Source organism: Aulonocara stuartgranti (assembly GCF_965226115.1).
Source record: "Aulonocara stuartgranti genome assembly, chromosome: 22".
NCBI lineage: Eukaryota > Metazoa > Chordata > Actinopteri > Cichliformes > Cichlidae > Aulonocara > Aulonocara stuartgranti.
In genome coordinates this window covers 10980958-11007212 of record NC_138957.1, presented here as the reverse complement: position 1 = coordinate 11007212, position 26255 = coordinate 10980958, and the positions used below count along the sequence as shown (strand labels likewise).

At 42.6% G+C, this 26255-nt stretch overlaps 1 protein-coding gene and 1 long non-coding RNA gene across 2 annotated transcripts in view; both read left to right on the top strand.

Moving 5' to 3' along the window:
- The window catches only part of LOC309698207 (uncharacterized protein), a gene marked incomplete at its 5' end in the record, with an annotated part of 316523 nt that overhangs the window by 51587 nt on the left and 238681 nt on the right, over window positions 1-26255 (top strand). The window lies entirely within an intron of this gene.
- LOC309698973 overlaps window positions 10115-26255 on the top strand; it is a 31704-nt gene continuing 15563 nt past the window's right edge. The window contains exon 1 of the long non-coding RNA XR_014274227.1: window positions 10115-10399. This is a non-coding gene — a long non-coding RNA (uncharacterized lncRNA). The remainder of the gene's footprint in view (window positions 10400-26255) is intronic.

Sequence of the window (26255 nt, the reverse complement as noted above, 5' to 3'; positions counted from 1 at the left end):
GAAGGCTACACCGACCCATCCTTAAAATTCAGGGGAATTTAGGACGCATTTGAGGGCCGCATTTCGAGCAGCGTTTGAATTGGGACAGCCTTTGTCGTGTCGCTATGACGTAATCGGCCTTAAAATGCGGCCTTTAAGGCTGCAAACCCCAAATCCGGTCATTGGTACTTCCTGGCTTGTGTAGTTACTAGGTAACAAAAGCTCAACACTACCCCTAGCATCCTGGAGCACTTCCGTTGTGTTTTGGATTTTGCAAGTGTTTTGGGGTTTGCATGTGTTTTAGGGTTTGCACGAGTTTTGGAGTTTGTACGTGCTTTGTCTCTAGCCGCCACTGTACTGAACACCTTAGCGTGGTAACTCTATAGGCATTGGGTGCATTGCAGTTGAGGGTGGAGGCCCTGGCAATCATATCTCCAGCTGTCGAAACTTGCTCTTGGCACACGGCATGTCACCTCTTTGGTGGGAAAGGAGTCCATTCTAGTGTGTAGGGGTGAGCAATACCAGCTAGATGAAGATTATTCTTAAATTCAATAAGAAATATCTATAGCCATAATCTGTCAGCTTTCTTAGGTGTTAGGGTGCTTTCCTGTTCTTCATATCATTACCACTTCTCCATGCTGTCAGTATCAATACTTGCAAGTCACTCTAGTCCAGTCATTTTCTTTCCCACCTTCTTTGAACCAATGAGCCTCCACTTTGTGTGGTTTAAATCTGTGCTCTCCGGCATTCTCATTTTCATCCGTGCAGCCCGCCTCCTCCCCATCTCCACCACACAGACACCATAGTAAGAGCTCCATCCAAATCTCAGTCTTTATCTTCACCAACACCAATGTTTTGATTCTGGGGAGTCCTGTCACAAATCCTACAGCCTTTCTCCAGGTGATCTCTTCTTATGGAAATGGAGCTGGGTTCATCTCAGTGGATAGTCAGTCTTTTGGAGAGGGCTGAGGCTCTATTCAAATCTGGAGCTGCATTCTGTGTGAGGTGACCTGCTTGCATTTTCCTGGTTCAGTTGCAGGGACAAGTTGCGGTCCCAAGTGCAGGAATTTTAGTATCTCAGGGCCTTGTTCCTAAGAGAGGTGGGAATGGAGTGGAAGCTTGATGGATTGATGCCACATATGTGTTTATGTAAATGTTATATCCATCTGTTGTGGTGAAGAAAGAGCTGACTTTGAAAATGAAGCTGTTGATTTATCAGTGGATCTATGTTCCTACCCTCACCTATGGCCATGAGCATTTGTTAGTGAAAGAATGAGATCATGGAAACAATCAGCAGACTGAGCTTCTTTTATTCAAGAAGGACTTAGCATAGAATTGTTACTTGTCCACATTGAAAGGAGCGAGATGAGGTCCTTCAGACATCTGATTTGGTTGTCTGGAATTGTACAGCGCTTTGAGGGCCCAGAAAAGTGCTATATAAATGCAATCCATTATTATTATTATTATTATTATTATTATTATTATTATTATTATTATTATTATAAATGGATCTGTTAAGACAGGTGATTTTAAGGACAAGCTTATGAAAAAACCTGGCTACTACTATGTTAAGTCTTTTTTTTCCCCTTTGAACCGCATTAATTCTTCATGGTACAAATTCACCAAGGTGCTGGAAACATTCATCAGAGATGTTTGTCCATAATTAAAGATAGCATTATGTAAATGCTGCAGATTTATCAACTCCACATCCATGATGCCAGGCTGCTGTTCCACCACATCACAAATAGGATCTATTAAAACTCCAATTCCACACGGTAAACACTGATTTTGTTCCACCAAACTTTTATATTGGCAATTAATTATTCTTTCACAGTACTTGTTACTAAAATCAAATTAACTATTTGAACTATTTGGCTGAAATTTGCAGTGACTGATCATGTTAAGTGAAGATAACTGATTATATTAAATTTCAGTAAGGAGGGGGAGAGGTTAATTCTAAATGTTATACTGGTTTGAGCTCAAACATGAGTTCATGCAAAGTAAAGCAAGAAACTTTATACCATGGGTAAAGGTGAATGTGAGTAAAAAGTTAGTAAGCATTTCTTAAATAAACATTCACATCTTTAATGAAAACACTGATAAGTAATGGATATTCAATCAAGGCTAATGAGTTTTTGACAAACTTATTTATGCTAGCATGATTAATGCATAGAGAGAATTTTACGTGGTCTCTAATCACTCAGTCTTATTGTGCAATGACTGGTTGGTGATTGGTCACACTTGTAGTTGATTGCATATCTAACTAATGTTCAGCTTTGTTCATGTTTGAAACTCTCCTCTGGCTGAACTGTATTGCTTAACTTATGGGTTTTTAATAAAAAATATCATGATTGTGTTCTTAGGACTCTAATAACTCATTTTACCACACTGATATTGGGATCCTTCTTGTTAAAGCATGAATGTGCTGTGCTCCAGTCTTCACCACATCGCAGTCCAGCCTCACCATTTGGGATAAGTTGTGATAGACAGCACTGAAGGTTTGAAAAAGGCTAGATGGATTTTATTGATACTTTCATATTCACTGCATATCAACTATCTGAAGTCTATGAAGAAAATATTACAGTTCATCCAGCAAGTACTTTTCACATTAGGCCACAGTGGACTAAAACCCTTGTTATAAACCCTATATAAACTCTACTGTGAAAAACCGTGGTTGGTTGGATTCCTCCTTCTCTGAACTTGGTCCTTATTGTGGGTGTTGACATAAAACACTCCCGTGCAACAAAATCACTGTGAAACAATGGTTCCTCATAAAGCCACAGGCCAGGTCTAGGGTCAGGATCACGGAAAATCTTCAAGATTTTCCAAGCATCCAACACTGAATGATAAGATGGTATTAAACCTGTCAAATCGGCGTATTATGCAAAAACAGATGCTTATCCAGTCCTAGACGTCCAGCTTTCTGGAGAAGCAGCCGAGCTAAAGGCAGCCAACAGTAACTACATCCATAAAGCAGCTTCTGAGTGGTGTGTAATCTGAATGCAGAGGTCTTGGTCCTTGTCCCCCCTGTGATACAGGAAAAAAAAGAGTACAGATGCCTTTAGGCAGTGCTGCCCAGATCATTTAGACCAGCGGTCCCCAATCCCCGGGCCTCGGACTGGTATCGGTCCGTGAGTCGTTTGGTACCGGGCTGCGAGAGTTGAGGCTCAGGTGTGACATGTATAGTTTTCAGGGTTTTTATCGGTTTTCAGCGTTATTTTATCGTTTACTCGGTTTTCCTGGGTCTTTTCACGTGTGTTATGAATAAATTTTCTTTTTTTCAGTACCGGTATTAGTTTTATTTTGTTGTATTTATCCGCGACACCTTAAAGGCCGGTCCGTGAAAATATTGTCGGGCATAAACCGGTCCGTGGCGCAAAAAAGGTTGGGGACCGCTGATTTAGACAATTTGGACTCAACTTTTTCCCTGTATACCTTACAGTTCTTTTTCTGAAATTGGTCATTACCTTTAAATAACCCCAATGTCTTAATATCATTCCTTCCCCAACAGAAATTTCCTGGCAGGATTGTAATGTTCTCTGAACACCATTTACCCACCAATAAGGCCTCACTTTTGTCTCAGTAAACTTTGGCTGAACAAGCCTTTTTATACAAAGCTGAGCTCTCACTCAGTTCATACTAGACTTGTAGTCAAGACCGCCTAAACCAAGACCAAGACAATACCAAGACCAGAGGGTATCGAGACCAAGACAAAGACCGAGACGAGACCAAGACTGAGTTACATGGTTTATTAAAATAATAAAATTACAGCATTTACATTTCTGTTAGACTACTTTTAATTAACTGCTTTAGCCCACTTACGATGAAAATTAAAAAAAAAAAATCTTGTTCATGACCTGTGTAGTATGTTAACACTATTGGAAGTAAAAATAACTTGAACTCCAATTTTGAAAACACAACTTTCTTCTTCTTCTTTTTTTTAAATAAAGCTCTGACTTGTATTATGAGTCTGTGGTCTGTGAGAGAGTCTGTAACTCTCTGTCTGCAAAATACAGAATATAATGATCAATGTTGGACAATTAATTATATAGTTACTTGTTCAAAAAAGTTACTGAGTTTTGCAAACAACAAAATTTTCCGCAGCTTTTTTTTTTTAATGCAGTCAAGGCGTTTTTTTTTAAAACAAACATTTCAAACTATTTACAGAACAATCAGCTGTTCTGCATCAAATCTGATGCCAAACAAATTATTTGTGCCACTCCAAAAATAATTTCTGTCCACTATGAGATAAAGGAGAACAACAGCCTGATACTTGCAGGCCTGACAGCAGGAGATGTATCACTGTTGCCTCATTGTTCTGACACACACAACAAAACTATTGACTACACTACACACTAACTACACAAGATTTGTGCTAAACGTTGCAAATCTCTCACATCTCAAAACACCGCACCACTCCTAAAACTTCCTCCCGTTTCTTAACAACTAAATGCCATGTTTTGATTGGTCGAAATGGTACATTTTTCGACCAATGGGAAAGGGTGGGGATGCTTTGGTTTCGGCTTTGCTCACAGGCAGAGAGTTCTTTCAAGCGTTTTCCTTATAAAACGCCGTTTTTACCGTTTCTTCCTGCAGTAAATATAAACAACGATAATATTCAGGAAGAAAACCAAACATTGCATATTTTTTATCATAACTCTGGTTTTACGTGGCCTATCAACACAATTTAAAAACTGGTATAAAGTCCACAGTTTTTCCGTTACTTCTTCTCTCCCTCTTTGTGCTGACAATCAAGCCAAACACCAACATCATCAAATATTCAATTCAATTCAATTTTATTTATATAGCGCCAAATCACAACAAAAGTCGTCTCAAGGCGATAACCAGATATTTACATACTCTTCAGATAAAAACACAAACACTTTTTTAATTGTAACATCAAATCAGACTAAATGTTTATTTTTTTAGATTGATTAATATAAAAAACTAATTCAAAAGATATTCCATCCATCCATCTTCATCCGCTTTATCCGAGGCCGGGTCGCGGGGGCAGCAGCCTAAGCAAAGAGGCCCAGACTTCCCTCTCCCCAGCCACCTCCTCCAGCTTATCCGGGGGAATACCAAGACGTTCCCAGGCCAGCCGAGAGATATAATCTCTCCAGCGTGTCCTGGGTCTGCCCCGGGGCCTCCTCCCGGTGGGACATGCCTGGAACACCTCGCCCAGGAGGCGCCCAGGGGGCATCCTTGTCAGATGGCCGAACCACCTCAGCTGGCTCCTTTCGATGTGGAGCAGCAGCTGCTCTACTCTGAGCCCCTCCCGGATGGCTGAACTTCTCACCCTATCTCTAAGGGAGAGGCCAGCCTTTGGAGGAAGCTCATTTCTGCCGCTTGTATCCGCGATCTCGTTCTTTCGGTCACTACCCACAGCTCGTGAGGGTAGGGACGTAGATCGACCGGTAAATTGAGAGCTTTGCTTTTACACTCAGCTCCCTCTTCACCACGACGGACCGGTGCAGCGTCCGCATTACTGCAGCTGCAGCCCCAATCCGTCTGTCGATCTCCGGCTCCCTTCTCCCATCACTCGCGAACAAGACCCCGAGATACTTGAACTCCTCCACTTGGGGCAGGAACTCATCCCCGACCCGGAGTGGGCACTCCACCCTTTTCCGGCTGAGAACCATGGCCTCAGATTTGGAGGTGCTGATCCTCATTCCCGCTGCTTCACACTCGGCTGCGAACCGTTCCAGTGCGAGCTGGAGGCCTTCACCCGATGAAGCCAACAGAACCACATCATCTGCAAAAATCAGAGATGAGATTCTGAGGCCACCAAAGCGAAAGCCCTCCGCCACTTGGCTGCGCCTAGAAATCCTGTCCATAAAAATTATGAACAGAACCGGAGACAAAGGGCAGCCCTGGCGGAGCCCATCACCCACCGGGAACGAGTCCGACTTATTGCCGGCAATGCGAACCAAGCTCTTGCAACGGTTGTATAGGGAATTCAAAAGATATTTCAATATTTATTTATCTAAAACAAAACAAGTTTACTCTAAATTGATGTTTAACAGAAGAAAAATGTTTTTTCCCTAAAGTGTATGTAAATATCTGGTATCAACTGTGAACATACTGCTGTGTATTGAAATAACTCTTGTTTTGCATAGAAATATACTGAACAACATACAAATCATAATATATAAAATAACACCTGAGCTTTTTCTTTGAAAGAAGCCCCTTATGTCCATTGTGTTCAACAGTACATAACTGAAACCGATTTCGAGTGCTTTATTTAGCCGTGGAGGGTAACAACTGAAAATATGAAATAAACACACATGTAAGCTAAGACTCTCTAAAAAAACAGCATTGTTGTTGTTCGGCTTTTCATTTCACCATTTGTTAATTCACTCGAAGAGCAAGTAACGTCATATGGGTCAAGTGATCAGTTTGATATCAATCTTTTGTGATACACCGTCATATTAACATTATTTGTACAGTAAGAATGATTTGCTTTGGTACCTGGTCAAACTTAAGCTCTCCTCTGTCTGCCTGTCTGCACTTCTCCAACAGCAAACCTGCAGGCTACAGCTTCTCTCCCCTCGCTCACATGCGTACATGCTGTATTCAGTCGCCTAGTGCCTGAGCTCGGATCATACCAAAATTAGGGGGAATTTACGACTGTGCGCTATGTGCTTCGAACATTGTGTGAAGTTTTTGTTTTATACAGGTGTCAGTCAGGCATCTAACTATGAAACAAATTACACTCCAAAAGATCCCGGGTTTCTGAAAAAACAACTCGGGCTTAAGCCCAGTAATAAGGTTGCTAAACCGACCTGCCACCTTCATAACCCAACTAGCATTTGTCTAGAGTAATCTTACCCAAGAAATAAAAGCATTTCCCACACCAAATGCTTGCAAAGTTGAAAAAAGAAAAGTGTGATCTACACAATCGAATGCCTTTTCCTGATCAATGTAGACAATCCCCACATTTAGGTCATATGTCTTGCATAAATCCAAAATATCTCTCATAAGAAATAAATTGTCTAACATAAATCTGCCAGGAACACAATACAACTGATCTGCTCTGAATCCGGAGGTCAATAAATTTTTTACATCTATTGGATAACACATTTAAAATAATTTTATAGTCTGCACATAAAAGAGTCACTGGTCTCCAGTTCTTCAAAGGGGCAAGGACCCCCTTTTTAGGCAGCAGAGACAGTACACCCTGCTGACAAGATGCTGCAAGTGTAGCCCTAACAAAAGAATCCTTAAAAACATCAAAAATGTCTTTCCCCAATAAATGTTTAAAAAAATCTGCAGGTAAACCAACTATTCCTGGGGATCTCCCAGATGACATCTGTGTAACAGCCGTTGTAAGCTCCTCCAATGTCAAGTCTGTGTTTGAAGTCTCCTGATCCTCTGAAGTGAGTTGAGGAAGCAATTGAAGAAGTTCTGCTACCACTGCCTCATCACGTGTAGCTTTTGAAAACAGATTTGTAAAAAAGTCCATTTCAAGCTTTCTGATCTCTGCTGGATTTGTTGTAACTTGGTCGTTTGGTTGCTGTGTGGCAGGCAGGAGGAAAGACCCAAATGCAGGATTCTTAGACAGGAAGTTGAACATTCTTTATAAATACTACGGAGTCAGTCTGTGGTCATTTTTAATAGTTTTTGGACATTCCGTACAATTCAAACTAGACCGTTTATATATCCAATTAATAAAATGACACTGAAAACACTATTTACATCAGGAATCATGACAGTAAATGAAGGTTTACATGAAACTAAAATGTATCTGGGCCAAGCATGCTGAGCTCTTCACCTTCTTTTTGATTTACAGAGAACAGAGGATATAAAATGGTGGTTTTATGACTAAATTTACTGCAAAAATCCTGAAAAAGATCGGGAGCAGAGAAAGATTAAGCCAATATTTACAATAGCAAAAATCATATTTTGCTTCATATTACTTCATGTTCTACAAATGTACAAGTCTGCTAAAGTGCTCATGAATTAAACTTACATTTCTGAAACCAGACTTACTTGTAATGTTCTGTGTAGACTGAAAGCTAATATAGATGAACTTTAATATCCTCCAGTAAGGATATCATGTGGGTATGTGGGTTTCAGGCACATCTGTTACGGTCCTGGCTTGGTGACCCAGTGTGTTAACATTTGTATTATTATTGATCTTTGTTTTCATCATAGTTTTGTAGTTTTGGTTCTTAGGTTTTGGTTCCTGTGCTCCTCATGTCACTCTTGTCCCTATCCTCTGTGTCCCCTCTGTATATTATCAAGTCTGTGCTCCAGGGCCGGTTGTATTTCCTGTTTTACTTTAAAGGTCCAGATCTCATGTCAAAGTAGGCTCACCTGGTCTTGCCTATTTAATTAGTGTCAGCTGTATTTTCCTCCTGCTCTTCATTCTCTCATTTACCTTCTTGTATTTATTGTCTATGTTTTTCACCATTCAGTGTGGAGTCATACCATCATACCTGCCTGTGTTTTCTGTTCATAGTGGTGCTCCTAGGTTTTCCAGTTCAGTTTTGTTTTGTATTTACTCGTGTCTTACGTTCCCCTAAAAGGGGTCTTGGGGGGGGGGGGGGGGGTAACAAAATGTGTCCGGGTCAGAAAAAGGAGACAGAGGCAAAATGGTTAATTTAAAGAGTTCTATTAAAGTTTCTATTAATATTCAACTAAAAGAGACGGACAAGCCGCTATCACCATTTAAGGAACCAAACAAAACTCAAGCGTTGGTCAATCAAGTAAAACGCAAGTCAAAAAGAGAGAGCAGCTCACTAATTGCAAATACACCAAACGCACAGCTTACTAGCTGCAACAGAACACCCACAGCTCACTAGCTGTAACCATTCACATGGCACTCTGGCCCAGAGCTTCTTCTTCTTCTTAAATGTTATTGGCAGTTGGCAAACAAGTGATTGGTGCATTACCGCCACCACTAGTATGGAGTGTGGACTGGAATGACGCCCCCCCCCAAAAAACAAACAAAAAAAACCCTCAAAGCCTTTCAAACACTCTTCCCCGCTTTAAAAAACTGAAATAAAGCCTGGTAACTCTTACTGCCAGAATCCTTTTGCAATAGGTCAACCAGATCCAATTTCATTTTCATATTAGTAAGGTTTTGGGATAATTGTCTCCTCTCCACCTGATATTTCTGACAGTGCAATATCACATGCTCTATAGTTTCTGTGTCTCCACAGAAGGCACTTTTCCCCGTATTATGTTTCCCAATCAAGAATAATGTAGTATTTAACCAAGTACGGTATGTCCAAATCTCAATCTCAATCTTTTTATTTATTTATTTATTTTTATTTTTGGCCTGTCCCGTTTGGCTCTTTTGCCATCAGAATTCTTGTCTAAAGGCAAAGAAAGATGCCCAACGGATTTACTTTACCAAATTGACCATCCCAGCCTTGCTGTAATGGTCCATTTGATTCACCTTTTATTGTTTATTTTATTTTCACTTACTGAATACGGGACAGACTTGACTGGGGGAAAGAAGGGGAGAAAGAAAGAGGGAAAGAGAAACAGCTGAGAAGAGGGACGGGGGAGAAGGGCAAAAGACAAAAACCAACAGAATGGGCAGAGAAAAAAAATGCATATATCAATCACCTGGATCACCTGTTGAGAAAGAAAAAAGAAAACAAGCAGAAGAGAACAAGAGTAATAGAATAAACAACATCACAATGATATATGGGAATATGACAGTAAATACTAAATATTAAACATTATTGTGCAGCACATAAGATCAACAGAACACAGTGTGCTTTGAGGTAGGAGCCAAAAAGGGTGTAGTTTGTGGGTGTGATCACCCATGTGTACACCTGTGAGCATGGACGCGCTTGTTTCTTTTTTTTTTTTAAAGGTTTCTTCATGTAATGATCTGCTAGAGGGTGTGGGGGGGCCACAGCCCCGTCCTCCAGGGCATGAAGCAGGTATGGAGGAGATCAAAACTCCAGACATCCAGAGGCCCCCAGAACACAAGAGACCAAGGAAGACCAACAGAGGGGCAGCCGCGCCACTGTTCCAGTAAGAGCTGAGGAGAGTCCCAGATGAGGGCTCACTCAGCAGCCGCGGAGCAGAAGCCAGGGGGAGTTGCAGTGACGTGCCTGTGAGCTCTGCCGGCAGCCAGCCGTGCCTGAGTGACCGAGCCCCAGGCCGAGAGGCAATGGCGTGTCCAGCGGGGTGGCCTGGGGGGGCACAGGCCACCCCCCCAACCAGACTGGCCACCCCAGGTGCCACCCCAAAGGCAAAACAATAAAATTCAATCAAATATCAAATGTCCGATTATGTTTTCACGGTGACGCTCAGATATCCGAGTGTAAGTGAATGCAGCATCGGCTTCTGCGCTATGTGCATCACGTTAGCAAAGGTAGGAGAGCCAAGCACGAAAGATGGCACCGCAGGAAACAATTTTTCGGTGAAAGAAAATGAGGACAGAATAAATGTCCCGGTAAGTAATATCAAGTTTGTTGAGTTTAGTAAACTTCGGTGAAATTAGAATACCAAGGAAAAAATAACACTTAAAGAATTATTGCAGCCGTGGAATATTTCAGACAGTATGCTACTGAGGGCAGCTAACATAAGAGTTATGAGTTATAAGATATAATCTAAGTCGTAACATTGCTGTATGGAGCTGCAGATTTGGTTGCAGGTTAACATAGCTGGACTGGCCATCGGGCTTATTTGACTTATTTTTTATTTTTTTTGTAACGGCATGAACAATGAGAGGTGGTGGATTGGCCAGATGCAGGTCGATGTGTAGAAATAACTCCGTTGTTTGGTGGTGGCTATGGCGGGGCTTCCACAGAGGCAGCAGGTGGATGAGGGAAGGGGAGGCAGGAGGAGAGCCCCGAGGCAGCCGCCAGTCCGAGTGTCAGGTGAACTGAACTTCAGGTAAGAAGTTATGACCTGCAGTCTATCTGGGTCAGATATAAACCAAGTTTAGGTGGAGTTTATTTTCATGTTGCTGACTTTTTACTGTCAGTTGCAATAACTCGTACTGCGTTCTAGCCAGCTTGGAGTTTTTATACAGCTGTTCGGTTGCTATGATGTTACTGATAGTGAACTTTATTTTATTCATAAGGTTAGTTAGTAGAGTTGCCAACGGCTCCTTAAAAAAATGGAATGGTCCCTCAATCAGAGAAAATATTACACGTTTCGTATTGAGCTGAGAAGAGACGCAGTTTGTCCCGGACTTCAGCTAGAATGGAAAAAGACACAAAGCTGGATTTATTCTGTCTTTACGCTGCACAGCTGCCTCTTCTCTCATCCTGCCTCTCCTGTTGCTACTTCAATCATGAAACTGATCGATGATCAGCTGATCGGCTTTTCTCTCTTGTTTGTTTATCGCCCACTTTGCGCCAGAAAGACGAAACCAGCAGATGTTGCGCTAAACAACAGCAGCACGTTTAAGCTTGATCGGCTGTTGTTAGAATTTATTTAATATTAATTTCTAGTATCAGCTGATGTTTGCTGGAGCCACAGCTGTAAAGCTGCTGGTCATGATGTCGGTTTGGATATCTGGTGAGAGGGAAACGTGAAGACCACCCACCAGGATCCTTTTTTATGTAGCTGACAGCTGGTAACTGTGCAGGGGCGGGTCTAGCAAAGTTTTGCCAGGGGGCCAGGTAGGGCATTAACAGGGAAAGGTGGCACAAAGAAATACTTTTCTTTCTTATTCTCATTTAAAATATCTAGCTTTTATTAAATAATTATCTAAATCTTACAACCAAAGTTTTTATCTGACGTAAAATGTATAGAAATCATACATATACCAAAAAGACTGTACATCACTGTCACAACAGGGTTTGTTTTCATTCAAAGGCTTTATGGCTTTAATACCTGGTGGGTCGGTCTGTAGTCAAAATGCCTGATTTTCTGTCCCAGTCCAGCCCTGCAGGTTAATACTGGCAGTGTCACCATGCCAGCTGACTGTATTTCATCATCAGCCAGTGTTGTTCTTTATCAATATTACCAAAGTTTACCATAAGGCAGCATAGAAAGTATTTACTTGCTTTCAGGTTTTATTCAAATATTAGTCTTTTCAGTTGTTTCTCCACTTTTTTCCTGTTTCAAAATCAAACACCAGTTTGTGAGAAGATTATCTTCTTTTTTTAACAGGCAGATAAAGTTTTACATTGGCATTGGCTAATTTGTCAATTGTTTGCTACAAATGTTCGTATTTTAATATTCAAAAATGTTTTTGCCCAAAACATATGTGCAGTATATGTCAGTAAAAATACTATGCAAATATTGCTGTCCTTGAATGCTGAGTAAACACTGACAAAGCACTGATTGTATCTCTTGTACTTTATCAACGCAGTATCTAAAAACTTTGCACCGTAGTGGTTAAAATCTCATTCTAATAAGAGTTAAAAGCGCATTCGGTTATTAGGTTTATAGGATTATTGAATTATGGTTAAGGGTTAGTAGAATTTTTTTTTTAAACATTATCTGCCAATTAAATCTGCCACCCTTCTCCAAATCTGTGCCCCTACCTGGCCCCCCCAACAAAAATTTTCTAGACACGCCACTGCCGAGAGGCCGAGGGCACCCCACCTCCGAAGTGGCCCGAGCGAGCCCCAGGCTCCAGGCCCCGATAAGCGGCCGCCAAGGAGTGAGCCGGTGTGTACCTGGACGCCCATCCCCGGACACAAAGAACCATCAACGCACCAATGTCTGAGGGAATCCGCCACTGGCAGGGGAAGTGGTGGTAGGGGGAGATAGGCCTCCAAACCTTGGAGGGCCTGAGATGTCCCCAGAGAGGTGGCGCCTGACACCCAACCTGACATATAGATACAGAAATACAGGCACACACAGATACAAACATCCATTCCCACCCTCATGCTCTCATATGCACTTACTCCACACTAAACCAACGTGGAGACAGACATAAAGAGACGCTGTACACACGATCACACTCCCCAAGCGTACTCTACGAACCGGGTCTAGGTACCCTTGCCCCTGGAGGGGGGAACTGCACCCAGACCCAGGTGGTGTTACCCTTTTCCCTGAGGTGGGGAGAGGCAGACCGCCCCGACTCCGCAGCAGCAGGGAGGCCCCACACTCCAGACCGCAGTCGGACGGCCAACTCCTCCTCCTAGCCCCCCCGCTCCAGCAGGCCGCAGAGAATGGGGGTGAGAGAAGACTCCAAACCTCCCTCCACCCGCTCATTGTAGTGTTGATGCATGTGTGTTCTAAGGTGCATTTAAAACCCAGGAGGGCATGGAGCTACCTGCCAGAGAGCAGCAGGTAAGCGCATGGTCCCTCCTGCTAGCCCTCAACGTCTACGTGTATTTAAAATTGAGAGGTGGGCAACGACGCCAGGGGTGAGGTCGTACACCCTGATGGTACTTTGGATTCCGTGTATCGTGCCCACCCCCAAGATCCTATATGTATGTGTAATGAGAGTGTGAGTAATGTGAATGTCTAAGTTGTGGGATAAAATTGAGGCAGAGGCAGCCCGAAGGGGACGGGGGGGGGGGACGGGGGGGGGTAGCCTCCTCTGCACCCTGGTGACATACCCCTACTCCAAGGCCCTGCATGTGTGGGTGGTTGTGGTGGAGCGGGAAGAGGGAGGCAGCTGGAGATGGGGAGGGAAGGAAGGGAGGGGCAAGTGACCCCTCCCTGGGGCCAGTTCCCCCGCTGACCCCAGTAGGCACCTCCATACTCCGCGACCCGCCAGGGAAAGGGGGCCCAGGCCCATCCAGACCGGGGCCCAGTGCAGCAGCGCCTCCCGGCCCCACAGAGCCCGGGACAGTCCACCCAACCCCACCACAGAGAAAACTGCACCCACCCCACCATCCACTCATCTTCCAGACTACATAAGACAATAAACACCCAGGCTGAGATCTTCCTCCACCTCTCCTGTATCTCCCCCTCCTGCAGAGAGAGCCCCTGAAGAGAGGAAAGCTCCTGCATCTCAATCTCAATATGACCACCTCCTCTCTCCTGCTCCTTCCAGTGGTCCTCATTTCTCCTACCCCCCTTTGTATTGTATACAACCACCGTCCACTCCTTTCCTCCTCCCACTGCTTTTGCCATCTACCCCTCATTTCTTGCCGTATGATACTCTTCACTTCAGCTTGACCAAAACTAACAGCCTGACATGTCCCATGTTTTGTGGCTTGCTTCGCCACTGTGTCTGCCATTTCATTCCCCATTATTCCATAATGGCTGGAATCCATAGAAACACAACTGTAAGACCCATCATGTTTATCCTGAATAGTGTCTGCCGAATTTCTGCTAGAATATCTGTTCTCGCATCTGAGTGACTACACTGTAAACTAAGCAATGATGCTCTCAAATCTGAACAAACAATAGCTTGTAATGGCCTGATATCTTCCACCCAATGAACCGCCAACAGAATTGCAAGCAGTTCTCCAGTGAATACTGACAGTCTATCAGTTTCTTATTCTTATTTTATTTCTTATTTTAACCATGAACTCTGGGACCACAACTGCTACACCAATTTGACTGGCTGAATCCTTCGACGCATCCGCATATAATTGAACATAACCATAAAACTGGTCCTGGACCAGAGCTCACCTGTCCCTGAGCTTAAATCCCTTTAATTACTGATGTGAGTAAGCTGTGTAAAAGAGAAAGGTGGCATCTCAGGCAGAAGAGATTGAAGGACACGCCCACACAGCACCTTCAGGAGGAGGCCCTGCTAGGGCCGTAACACGTGCCAGCAAAAAAGTTGAGTTTTTTTTTTTTTTTTGGTTTACTTTTGCCTCCTGCACTTGTGTCTATCATCCTGCCTGCCTGGACACAGCCATGACAACATCATGTTGGCTTCTAGTTAGATTTCTACTTGATCGTATACAGTGAGCTTTTTAGCTAACTGCTTCAGCTAGCTCCTTTCTGTCACTTGACCTCCACTTTGACATTGGATGTAAGAGCTTTCTGAGTAACCTTGAATGGAACAGCTGTTGCTACTTGAGGAGAACATTTTATTTTTTACCAAGCTCCAATACTTATGACAACTACTGAAAAAATATAAATATGTATCATGGCATGTGATAAATTCATTCATCTATCTGAATCTGCCTTGCTTTGGCAAAACCACCAGTACTGCTAGTCATCTACTGTCATGCTTGAAGACTGAGTAACATGCCACCTGATGCTACATACCGAGCAAGAGACAGCTTGAGTCTGTGAGCCTGAGCTCAGTTAATGAACCTTTGACTTACAGAAACTCTCCACACACTTGTAGATTTGCCACTGCACAAATGTTGCAAGAGTCTTGCGTAAACAGACAATTCTTTTGTGGAAATTATTTTGTGGGCTCCACTTGACTTTTTTTGTTCCATAACCCTCAGGATCATTTAAGAAATTCCAAATCACTGTTTTTCTGTGTCCCACCTTGGTGCTGCTTATGCAGTTCAACAATCCGACTACGTTCAAAAGGGGAAAGTTTTTTTGCCTTTGCCATCAGAACGCCATGTGTCTACCTGACAGAAAATTACAACGATTACTCGTTTTTGCACAGATTTTGCCTTTTAAAGGCGTGTGGTCCAAAACTTTTGATCAGCTGAACAGCCTGTTTCAGTTTAAGCGTTGTTTTCAATAAATTGCATGCTCAAAAATGTTTTGACTCACTCCCATTTCTTGTTGCATGTTGAAGCTTTACTTGGAACCTTGTTAAGATCCAACCATGCAAAATATGATTGTTTGCCATTTTTCAAGTGGTCTTCAACTTTTGATCAGGACTGTATTAGTAGATGACCTGCTCTACCTGGTTAACTACATCCACCTGTCTGAGGATGTCCTACTACACGCACTCTGAGTAACTAATACAGAGGTATTGGCTTATATCACCAGCTAGCACATACAATGCAGTCTTGGATCTCTTCCCAAAGATTTTAACCCTCACTCACACCTTACATAATGTGACTGCAATCAGGGGTGGTACTAGCCTGTTTGTTGCCCCAGGGGCATCTTATACTACTGTGTCCCACAATGTCTCATAGGTTTCATCTCTATGAGACATTGAGATGAGACATAGTAACCATGTAAAAACTGGTATTCAACAAATATCGGTTACAAATATTGCCCATTCAGGATTGTTTTAATGGGTCAGATGGAAGTCGGATGAAAATCTCCATGCGGAGTATCATTTCTTAGTGGCAGCCCAATCAGTGTTCACAACCTGTAGTCACAGTCTGGAAATTGTGTAAATACATAAAAATAGCAGCAGGCGATATCAAATGTTGTATATATTCATATACTGAAATCATGTTAGCCTACTGACCTATTTGCTTTTTTGAAATTTGATATGCATAACATCTTCACTACAAAAGTTATGCACTTGACATGATCAATGAGCTTGTGGTTAAATGAAACGAGACATTTCACAGCAGGGGCAATTCTAGAATCAGAGCTTTGAGGGTGCTGAGAGCTGCCCAGCCAGGAAAGATAAACTTTACTCGTCATGATGAGATGTCATCCCTGTCTGTTTGTCCCTGCATCCTTAAACTGCGTTTGGTATTGCAGTTGTCCCGAGGTCTCTCTGACTGTCTCCTTGGAGCATTTAAACCCCTGTTCCTCCCTGTCCTCGTCGTCTGTCGTCTTCATCTCCGTTATCAGTCATCATAATTTTACCATCTCTGTGCAAGTCTGCAAATTTCTTTATTAAATCATAAGATTCTTAAATTCATCAAGTCTCTCTGTGCCTGGGTCCTCGTCACAAAACATGACATCACTGTTTTGTACATTTTAACTCAATTTGATACCCACATTTGTGAAAGAAAAGCAAAACACTTTTTTTGAAAAGTCTGTAACAAAACCATCAAATCTGATAAAGGTTATTTAAATGCTGCTAAAGACTACTACTGCCAAAGAAGAATGGATTGGAATAAAAAAAACAAACATATCCTAACCTTAATTACTGGGGGAGAATAATGAGTAAAAAGTAAACTGAGTGCATTTTTTGGACAGAGATTCACTTTTAATGCGTATGTGTAATATAATACAGATACACAAAAAATACACTCCAAAAATAGAAGAGTCCTTGAAATGTACAAATGTACAAAATATTAATAAAAAAATTAGAAAAATTGAGACACCTTGGCCTATGGTACAATGTATACAATGTATGAAACAATCTTTGCTGCAGATACTACTATGGCTCTGCAGATTTTTTCTTTTCTTTTAACCTATGTCGCCTCACCTTGAGGTTGGCAAATCTGTCTATCACATTTTGGTGGTCAAGTCTCTCAAGCATCTCTTTCTCAACTGACATCACAGCCAGGTGCTGGAGTCTGCTTTGACCCATGGTCCTTCTCAGCCAGGTATGGAGCTGATGAAAGACACTAAAAGACCTTTCACAGCTACAGCTGCTAACTGGGTTTGTTAGGGCAACCGGAATAAGAGTTGTCAGTGTGGGGAAGATCTGATTATCCAGAAGATTGTACAATGTCAACATATCTGGAATGGCACCTGCCTCACAATTGCGCTTCAAAAAGTTTTTGGCAACCATGACTTCCTCTGACTGAAGCTCAATATGGTAATGCAGTGCCAGGGCTGACAACCCAGTTTGTTTTGCAGATTCTGTATAGCAGCTTTAATATAGGGAGAACACAACTTCCAGATTAGATGAGTAAAATTACAGTAGTTTGTTTGTTTTTTCTTTGCCAGTTTAACAGTTACTGTTTTGCCTGTTAGTACTCCCTGTCTGTTTTCTTACCTGGTTCTCCCTGACCTTGTACTTTCTCCTCCTCTTTCCTCTCTCCCTCTTTGGACTGACAATCATACACAAATAGATTGTAAATGGTAAATGGCCTGTATTTATATAGCGCTTTTACTAGTCCCTAAGGACCCCAAAGCGCTTTACATATCCAGTCATCCACCCATTCACACTCACATTCACACACAGATTGTATTCAATTAGATTTAAAAATTACATTAATATGAAAAAATACTATTAAGATCACTAATAAAAAAAGTCCTCTCTCAGAGTACTTTCAACCAAAAGGCAAATAACCACGTGTACATCTAATAAAAGATATAGATATTGAAACACTGATCCAACATTATCCTTTATTGATGGATCATTTGATCTTACTGTTTTACCTGAATGTGGCTCCTTTTTTGAAAAAACTTCCTTATATCCATTATGAGCCTGGCTGTCTCTCTGTGTACACACCACACACACACACACACACACAACAGGAGTTATAAGGTTAATGGGCATTCAGTCAGTTAGCTAGTACCTTGGGTTCAATATCGGCACATGCACATATGACAAAATAAGCAGCTTCTCTCATTCCATTTCAAACAGGACAGTGGTAACAACAGCAGGCTACAGACAATTTTAAGTTTTTGACTTTAAATAGGCTGTCTACATTTCAATGGGAGCAACAGGACGGTCAAATGTCGCTGATTTTACTACAGAGCAGGACGGATTGTAGGGTAGCTAACATAGTCGGGAAACACATTTTCAACACAGCAGGTTACCTGGGTGTAATATTTTTCAGCTAAATAGAAACATGGTCTGACTCCTACCTAACTATATAAAGAGTAACTGAAGGTTAAATGCAGCTAATATGTCCCGTTTTAAGCCAGGCACTTACACCTCCGCTCCGCTGCATCTCAGCCACCATCGCTCTGGCAGAAAGGGCGCTAGAGCCAGAGCAGGGGAGAGCCGAGCTGGAACAAACCATTTTGGGAGGGGGGAGGGGTTATCTATACTTTTGTTGTTAAAATGTTACGTCTCAATTAAGTACTGTATGCTTTTTATATTTTTAGGAGTGTGTCACACAAACAGCAAATATTGTCAAAAAGGTAATCTTTGGGGGTGCTTTGATTCATTTTATATCAAAGCAAAGGAAGCTTTGGAGCACACTTGTAATTTTACACTGTCGGAAGATAAACAAATAGAGAATGGTAAATTTACATGAACCTCACTCTAAATGGGTTTATATAAATACCATATCTACTATGGCAATGACAAAGCAGACTCTGTGGGTCCAGCTTGCGCAGTGAAGCACGAACGATTTGCTACTGCACTGGGCATTCCAATGTCCTCCTCTACCCACACAGTGCCATCTTTTGCCGTCTGGCTCTGGCTGGGCTTTCCAGTACCACGGGCCTCTGCCGTGGAGGCATGTTGGGTTCTTGTTCTGTCTCCTTTTCAGATTCTTCTGAGGAGGTATCAGTGGCCTGCTGGACAAATGAAACCGCTCCTCCATCAGAGTCTGCTTCGTCCATTTCCTGAAGTAAGGCCAAAGGTTTAGTAAATCTAGTGATGTCAGACAGCCTGTTGTTGCTCCAATACTCACACTAAAAGTGTGTCACTGTGTACACTGAAGCTCTATCACTCTTTGAATAAGAAAGCGATGGACAGATAAACAGAGCAGCAATAAACTATTACAGTGTTTTAACTTTATTGATGGTGTCCTACATGACAACTGAGAACACATGGAGGAGGTGGGTGATGTTTGCAGACTGATGTTGTTTTACAGATAGGACAGCAGATACAGACCATTCTGTCATCTTAGATGCTTCATTGGTTTTTTTGTTTGTTTGTTTTTTTTTTAACTATTATAAGAAGATGGATTTTATTTCAGGGCAATTTTCAGTGTTGTGCATTCATGATTTTCTCAGGTCTGCCTGATGTCTGCATTTTTTGTGCAAGAAACAAAAGAATGTTCCTGGGGAGAAAGAAACAAAAATTTCTTGGGGAAAAAAAGAGAGATTTGTGCAACAAATCACTGTCTGAATGAAACAGAGCTCTCAAAATGTCAGAACAAAGTCATTTCCTTGACATTTATTCAAACAGCAAATCCACTTGCTTTCATGGGATTTCAGCAGGACAGCTTTGAGTGCCCTCACTTGGTATTTGATACTGAATTCTAATATTTGTTTATACCACCTTTAACTACCACAGACTTTTCTGACATTAAGCTCTTAAATGATATACATTAAGTAAAAATCACACCATGTCAGCAATACAAAACGGAAAAAGAAAACTATGAACAAAGCAGAAAAAAAATTCTGAGAGCTTTTTTCATGGCATGAAGTTATTTTCCACATGTACACCAAGCTGATACTCACACACAGACACACACGCACATATGCACACACACAACACAGACATATAGAGCTCAAAAAATAAGCAGATTTCCTGAGAGCTGTAGAAAATATATAATTTTTCTACTTGGGTTTCCTTCTTTTGGCAAATTAATCTCACTCTGGGCATTAACACCATAGTACACATTAAATATAGTCTGCATAGGCCTTGTTTGATCATACTGTCTACCTGCAAAGCGTGTTTGTGGATTTGCAGTGTGCTTATATTAATGTTTGATAGATGTCTCCCCTATTAATTTGCACGCTGGAATTTAGCGTGTGGGTGGCTCTGCCCCCGAGGATCCATGGGTCGAAAGTTGAACTTCATTTTCAGCCAGGAAACTTAATAGCTCTCAAAAACAATCTGTGGACGGTTGGCAAGATGGCGTCGTAGCGCGAACACCCGTCTCGCTGTGCTCCGGTGAGGTCCCCCGATTATCCGTCTAAAATACGTGTTCACCTGGTGAAACGTTACAAATGTGCGTGGGAGTAACTCTATAATGAGTCTGGACGACTATTTTTCTAAAATGCCTAACGTCAGGTCTAAGAAAAAGACAGCTCCGGTTGTGCAAGCTAGCGACATTGTGGGTCCTATGGCGGCTGAGCCTGAAGAAGCTAACGCCAGCGACACAGAAATCTCCGCTGACGCTGAGGAAACTGGGAGTGATATCGACCCGAATATCCTTGCGGCTCTGAGTAAGATAACTGACAGCATTACAACTTTATTGGATGTTAAAGTTGATACTGTGCTGGCCGCAATCCGTGAACAGACGTCTCGGATCCAGGCTCTGGCGACACGGGTGGGAGACGCCGAGATACGGATTTCAGGCGTGGAAGACACGGCAGGTGTATTGCAGGCGAAAGTGGCTCGACTCGAAAAACAAGTAACTGACATGGCAGACCACATGGACGATTTAGAGAACCGCAGCCGCAGATGTAACCTTCGCCTGGTCGGGCTTCCCGAGGGCACGGAGGGAAATGATGTTGTCGCCTTCATGGAGTCATGGCTCCCCTCCTATCTCGAGCTCACAACTAAAAATGGGAAGATCAAACTAGACCGCGCTCACCGCTCTCTAGCACCGAGGCCGGGCCCCAGCCAGCGCGCCAGACCCATCATTATGAAGCTTCACAACTTTGCTGATAAACCACGTGTGATGGCCGCAGCTCGGCGCCTGGCTACGCAGCCGAACCAACCAACAAGTCGGATCAAAGTCTCCTTCTTTAATGATTATTCAGCGGCGGTAGCCAAGAAACGCAAGGCTTTCGACGAGGTGAAAAGCTGCCTGAGGAAGAAGAATGTGGATTATGCGCTTCTCTACCCCGCCACACTGAGGCTGTTTGCCAACGGCAAGGAGAAGAGATTTAACACACCGGAGGCAGCTGCGTCCTACGCGGACTCGCTGCCCTGAATCCCCGTAATCACCGGAGTACTCCTTTTCTTCACACTATGCCTTAATTAACCGGTGTGAGTACTTGCCGAATCTAGGCGTATATGTCTCTTTTTTTTCGTCCTCGCTGCTTATAAGCGACCAGGTGAAATCTTCCACCCCATCGGGCACCGGACGGACTGTGTTTTCGTCTATGGGTAGGCGTGAGTTACGCGCGTGCAATGCCCTTCGGCTTTCCCGACGGGCAGGAGGAGATTGGTTTTTCCCTACATGTTTAGTAGGGCTGTTGCCAAATCACTGTTCTTTGAATGTTCCGTCACACAGCTCTTTCATGCCTTTTTTATTTTTATTTTATTTATTTATTTTTTCAACCAGGGTGTGGTGAACCCTTTGGCTCAATATGCTTTGTGTGATACATGAATAAGTCTAATAATGAGTAGGCTGCGAATATGCACCTGGAATGTACGAGGGGTTCACAGCCCTATTAAGAGGAGGAAGATATTTACTTGTCTAAGAAAGGACGGTGTAGATGTTGCTATGTTACAAGAGACACATCTTGATAATAATGAACACTTGAAGTTGCAACAAGGATTATATGGACAAGTGTTTTTTTCATCCTTCACTACAAGAAGTAGAGGAGTGGCAGTGTTGATTAGGAAAAATGTACCTTTTGTAGTAACTGATTGCGTTAAGGATCTGAAGGGCCGCTACGTGATAGTCAAAGGGATTTTGCAAGGCCAAAATATCTTATTACTGAATGTTTATTTTCCACCTGCCCACCCAACTACCTTTCTTACCAAAATGTTTCTGGAATTAGCCCCATTTCTTCCTAACTCTACCGTTATTATTGGTGGTGATTTCAACTTAATGTTAAATCCGCTTATGGACAGATTTCCACACAGCATTGCAACTCCTTCTCCTCAGGCCAAAGCGCTTCATGCTCTATGCGACGAGTTTGGACTTGTGGATGCTTGGAGATATACTCACCCCTCCGATAAGCAATACACATTTTTTTCGGCTCCGCATAGGTCCCAAACTAGAATTGATTACTTTTTTCTCCCGAAAACTGACTTAGGTTCAGTAGTATCGTGCGACATAACAAGTATAATCATCTCAGATCACGCTAGGGTAATCATGGATCTCGATCTTAAAGCTGCGCTTCATAGGTCCCGCCACTGGAGGCTTAATACCATTATTCTTAAGGATGAGGAATTTACCTCTCACTTCTCTGCAGAATTTAAAGCGTTTTTGGATATCAACACCCCCTCAGCTACTACTGCCTCTGTTTTGTGGGAAACATGCAAAGCTTATGCGAGGGGCCTAATTATTTCGTATTCTGCGACAAAGAAGCGACAACGGATGGAGGAACAAAAATCTTTAGAGAGCGAATTGATGGGTAAGGAGAAAACATATATTGCCTCCCCATCACCACCATTATGGCAAGAAATAACCGCACTCAGGTCAGCGCTGAATTGCCTTCTTACCATGCAGAGAAGAAACTTAAATACACCAGACAGAGGTTCTACGAGCATGGAGATAAGGCCGGTAAATGTCTGGCGTACTATGTTAAGAAGCGCGCAGAATCGAATACCATTGCAGCGATATCTGATGAAGGTGGCCACAAGATATATGAAAACAAACTGATAAATGACTGTGTTAAGAAGTTCTACGAAGCCTTGTACTCTTCTCAACAAGTCCCGGAGGGGGTGCAGCTGATGCATAATTTCTTCACCCAATTCGACTTACCAAATTTGTCAGAGGAACAGAAGACTGCCCTTAACAGCCCTATAACTAAGACCGAAGTGTTTAAGGCTATTAAATCACTGCGAAGTGGAAAGTCGCCAGGGCCTGATGGCTTCTGTTGTGAATTTTATAAACAGTTTCGGGATATTATTGTGGAACCGCTTCTTGATATGTTCAACCACTCCTTCATTACGGGTGAATTCCCGCAGACACTGAAGGAAGCCAACATTTCCCTAATTCTAAAGAAAGGGAAGTGTCCTGATTTGTGCGGATCCTATAGACCTATAGCCCTCTTGAATGTAGATAGGAAACTGCTTTCTAAAATTCTGGCCACCCGCTTAGAAAATTTTTTACCTGTGCTGATAAAGGAGGACCAGACAGGCTTTATAAAGGGTCGAAACTCAGCCACCAATGTTAGACGCTTACTGAACACTATTGTAGCTTTCAAGCAAAAATCTATTGACGGCCTGGTGCTTTCTCTCGATGCGGAGAAAGCATTTGACAGAATTGAGTGGTCTTATTTGTTGTATACTCTGGGCAAATTCGGCTTAGGGGAGAATTTTATAAAATGGGTCAAAGTTATCTACAATAATCCACAGGCAGCAGTCCTGACTAATGGACTTAGGTCTGATTACTTCAACACTCATAGGGGAGTTATGCAGGGCTGCCCCTTATCGCCCCTTCTATTCGCTCTGGCCATAGAGCCTCTTGCTGAGGCCATAAGGGCGACGCCCACAATACGTAGTTTAGAGATTGGACAGCTGTGTCATAAAATAACCTTATACGCGGACGACATCTTGATTCTTTTGACTAACCCTGTAACATCCGTACCCAGTCTCATTGAGGTGATTGACAGGTTTAGCCATTTCTCTGGCTATAGAATCAATTTGGCTAAGTCAGAGGCCATGCCTCTCGGTACTCTTTTCACAATGCCGGCTACTGTTCCTTCCTTTCCTTTTAAATGGTCTCCTAATGGATTTGTGTATTTGGGGATCTTTATTACCCCGTCTCTCGACCAATTGTACAAAGCCAACTTCACACCCTTATTTGGCAAACTCAAACAGGACCTAGAGCGGTGGGCGTCACTTCCTGTCTCCTGGCTAGGACGCATTGCCCTGATCAAAATGAATGTGCTGCCCAGGCTATTGTATCCTATCCAAATGATCCCCGTCTTGTTCTCTAAGAGAGTACTGAAGGACATAAATGGTTGGCTCACCTCTTTCATCTGGAACAAGCGCAGACCCAGACTCAAGATGGCAGTGTTGCATCTGCCAAGCTCCAGGGGCGGCTTGGATCTACCTAATATTAGATTGTATCAGCTTTCTGCCCATTTAAGATTTGTGAGCGACTGGGTTAGGGGTAAAACCTCAATCTGGTCGGATATTGAGACAGCTCTGTCACAATGCAAACTGAGCGATCTATTATTTTGTAATGATTTTAACGGAATTAAGGCCCTTTGTACAAATCCTGTAACAATCAACACCCTAAAAGCATGGCGAATTGTCCGCCGTCTTGAGGGAAGATCGAGAATAACATCAACCTTTACCCCTATAATGAATAACCCTGCTTTCCCTCCGGGTTCTTTGGACCCCGGCTTTCAACGATGGTCTGATAAGAATATTAAGTCTCTTGGTGACCTTTTCTCGGGTGGTGAACTCATGTCGTTTGAACAGCTTACCAACAGTTACGGCTTGCCTAGACAGGATTTCTTTCGTTTTTTGCAAATACGACACTATATCACTCACAATACAACCCTTGCTGAGCACCCTGAAGTATCTGATGTTGAGAGGGTTTTGTTTGGGCAACAGCTGACGGTGTCTCTGAGTTCATTTTACCATGTGCTTAATGCTTTGACTACCACTGATGCGCAGGGGATTAGAGGTGTGTGGGAGAGGGAACTGTCGGTAACCATAGATGAAGATAAGTGGGATACCGTTTGGTCTCTCGCAAAAAGGATTTCAATTTGTACTCGGACAAGAGCAATCCAATTTAAGATTTTACACAGATTACACGTATCCCCTCACCGCAGACACCTCTTCAGCCGCTCTCTTTCCCCTGTGTGTCTTAAGTGCAAAACTGATGTAGGGACTTTAACTCACTGTTTTTGGTCCTGTTATAAGCTTCAAGAATACTGGGCTGACATTACAGGTGAACTGGGGAAAATCTTCCACGTTGATATAGAGATGGACCCTTTGTCCCTGATTCTAGGTCTTCCAAGTGACCGCCTGAAAGCGGCGGCCAACAAAAGATTGTATAACACTCTAACATTTGCAGCCAGGAAAAATATCCTCTTACAATGGATCAACGATAGGACTCCCACTGTCTGTGGCTGGCGCAAAATAGTTTTTGAACTGATTCCTCTGGAATACCTCACACACGTTATACACCACAGTGTGGGTCAGTTCTATGGGATGTGGCACCCCTTTTTGGACTATATTGGACCGGACCTTTCCGCTATCTTATTCAAAGGACTACTACACACGTGATCACCACCCGGGCGTTGTAAGACTGACTCACCACCTCTTGTATGTTATATTTTGTATTTTGTATCTTGTATTATGCCTTATTTAAGAGCTGTTGTGTACGTTTTGTGTTTGTACTGTTTTGTTGTTCTGTGTCTACTGTCGAGACACTGTCGTGTTAAAGGAAAATCTGCAATAAAAACAATGATGAAAAAAAAACAAAAAAAAACAAAAACAATCTGTGGACTTTTTGTATATGCCCACATGTTAATTAAACTGGATGCTGGCATCAGTGCACCTCACCTCCTTCAAAAGAGTGAATGTAAGTCTTTTGGATGATGGCTGCAGAGATGGAGAATCAATGTCAGAGGTGGATCGGTCAGGGTCCAGCTAGCTTGGGATGAATCTGGTGGCTGTTATTGCTCAGTGATGTGCTTGTCATTCTCACGTTACAGAGACCTGCAGTACCAAGTGCATGCTTAATATTCATTCTTTCCTTTGTTGTACAGATTTTGTGTGTAGTAGGCATATCTCTATTTCATGGTTACATGCTCTGTGACCACAGCTCAGATATATGAGCTTCATAAATATTTATCATTCTTCTGTGCAAGGGACAAAAGGGGAATATTTACTTATATAT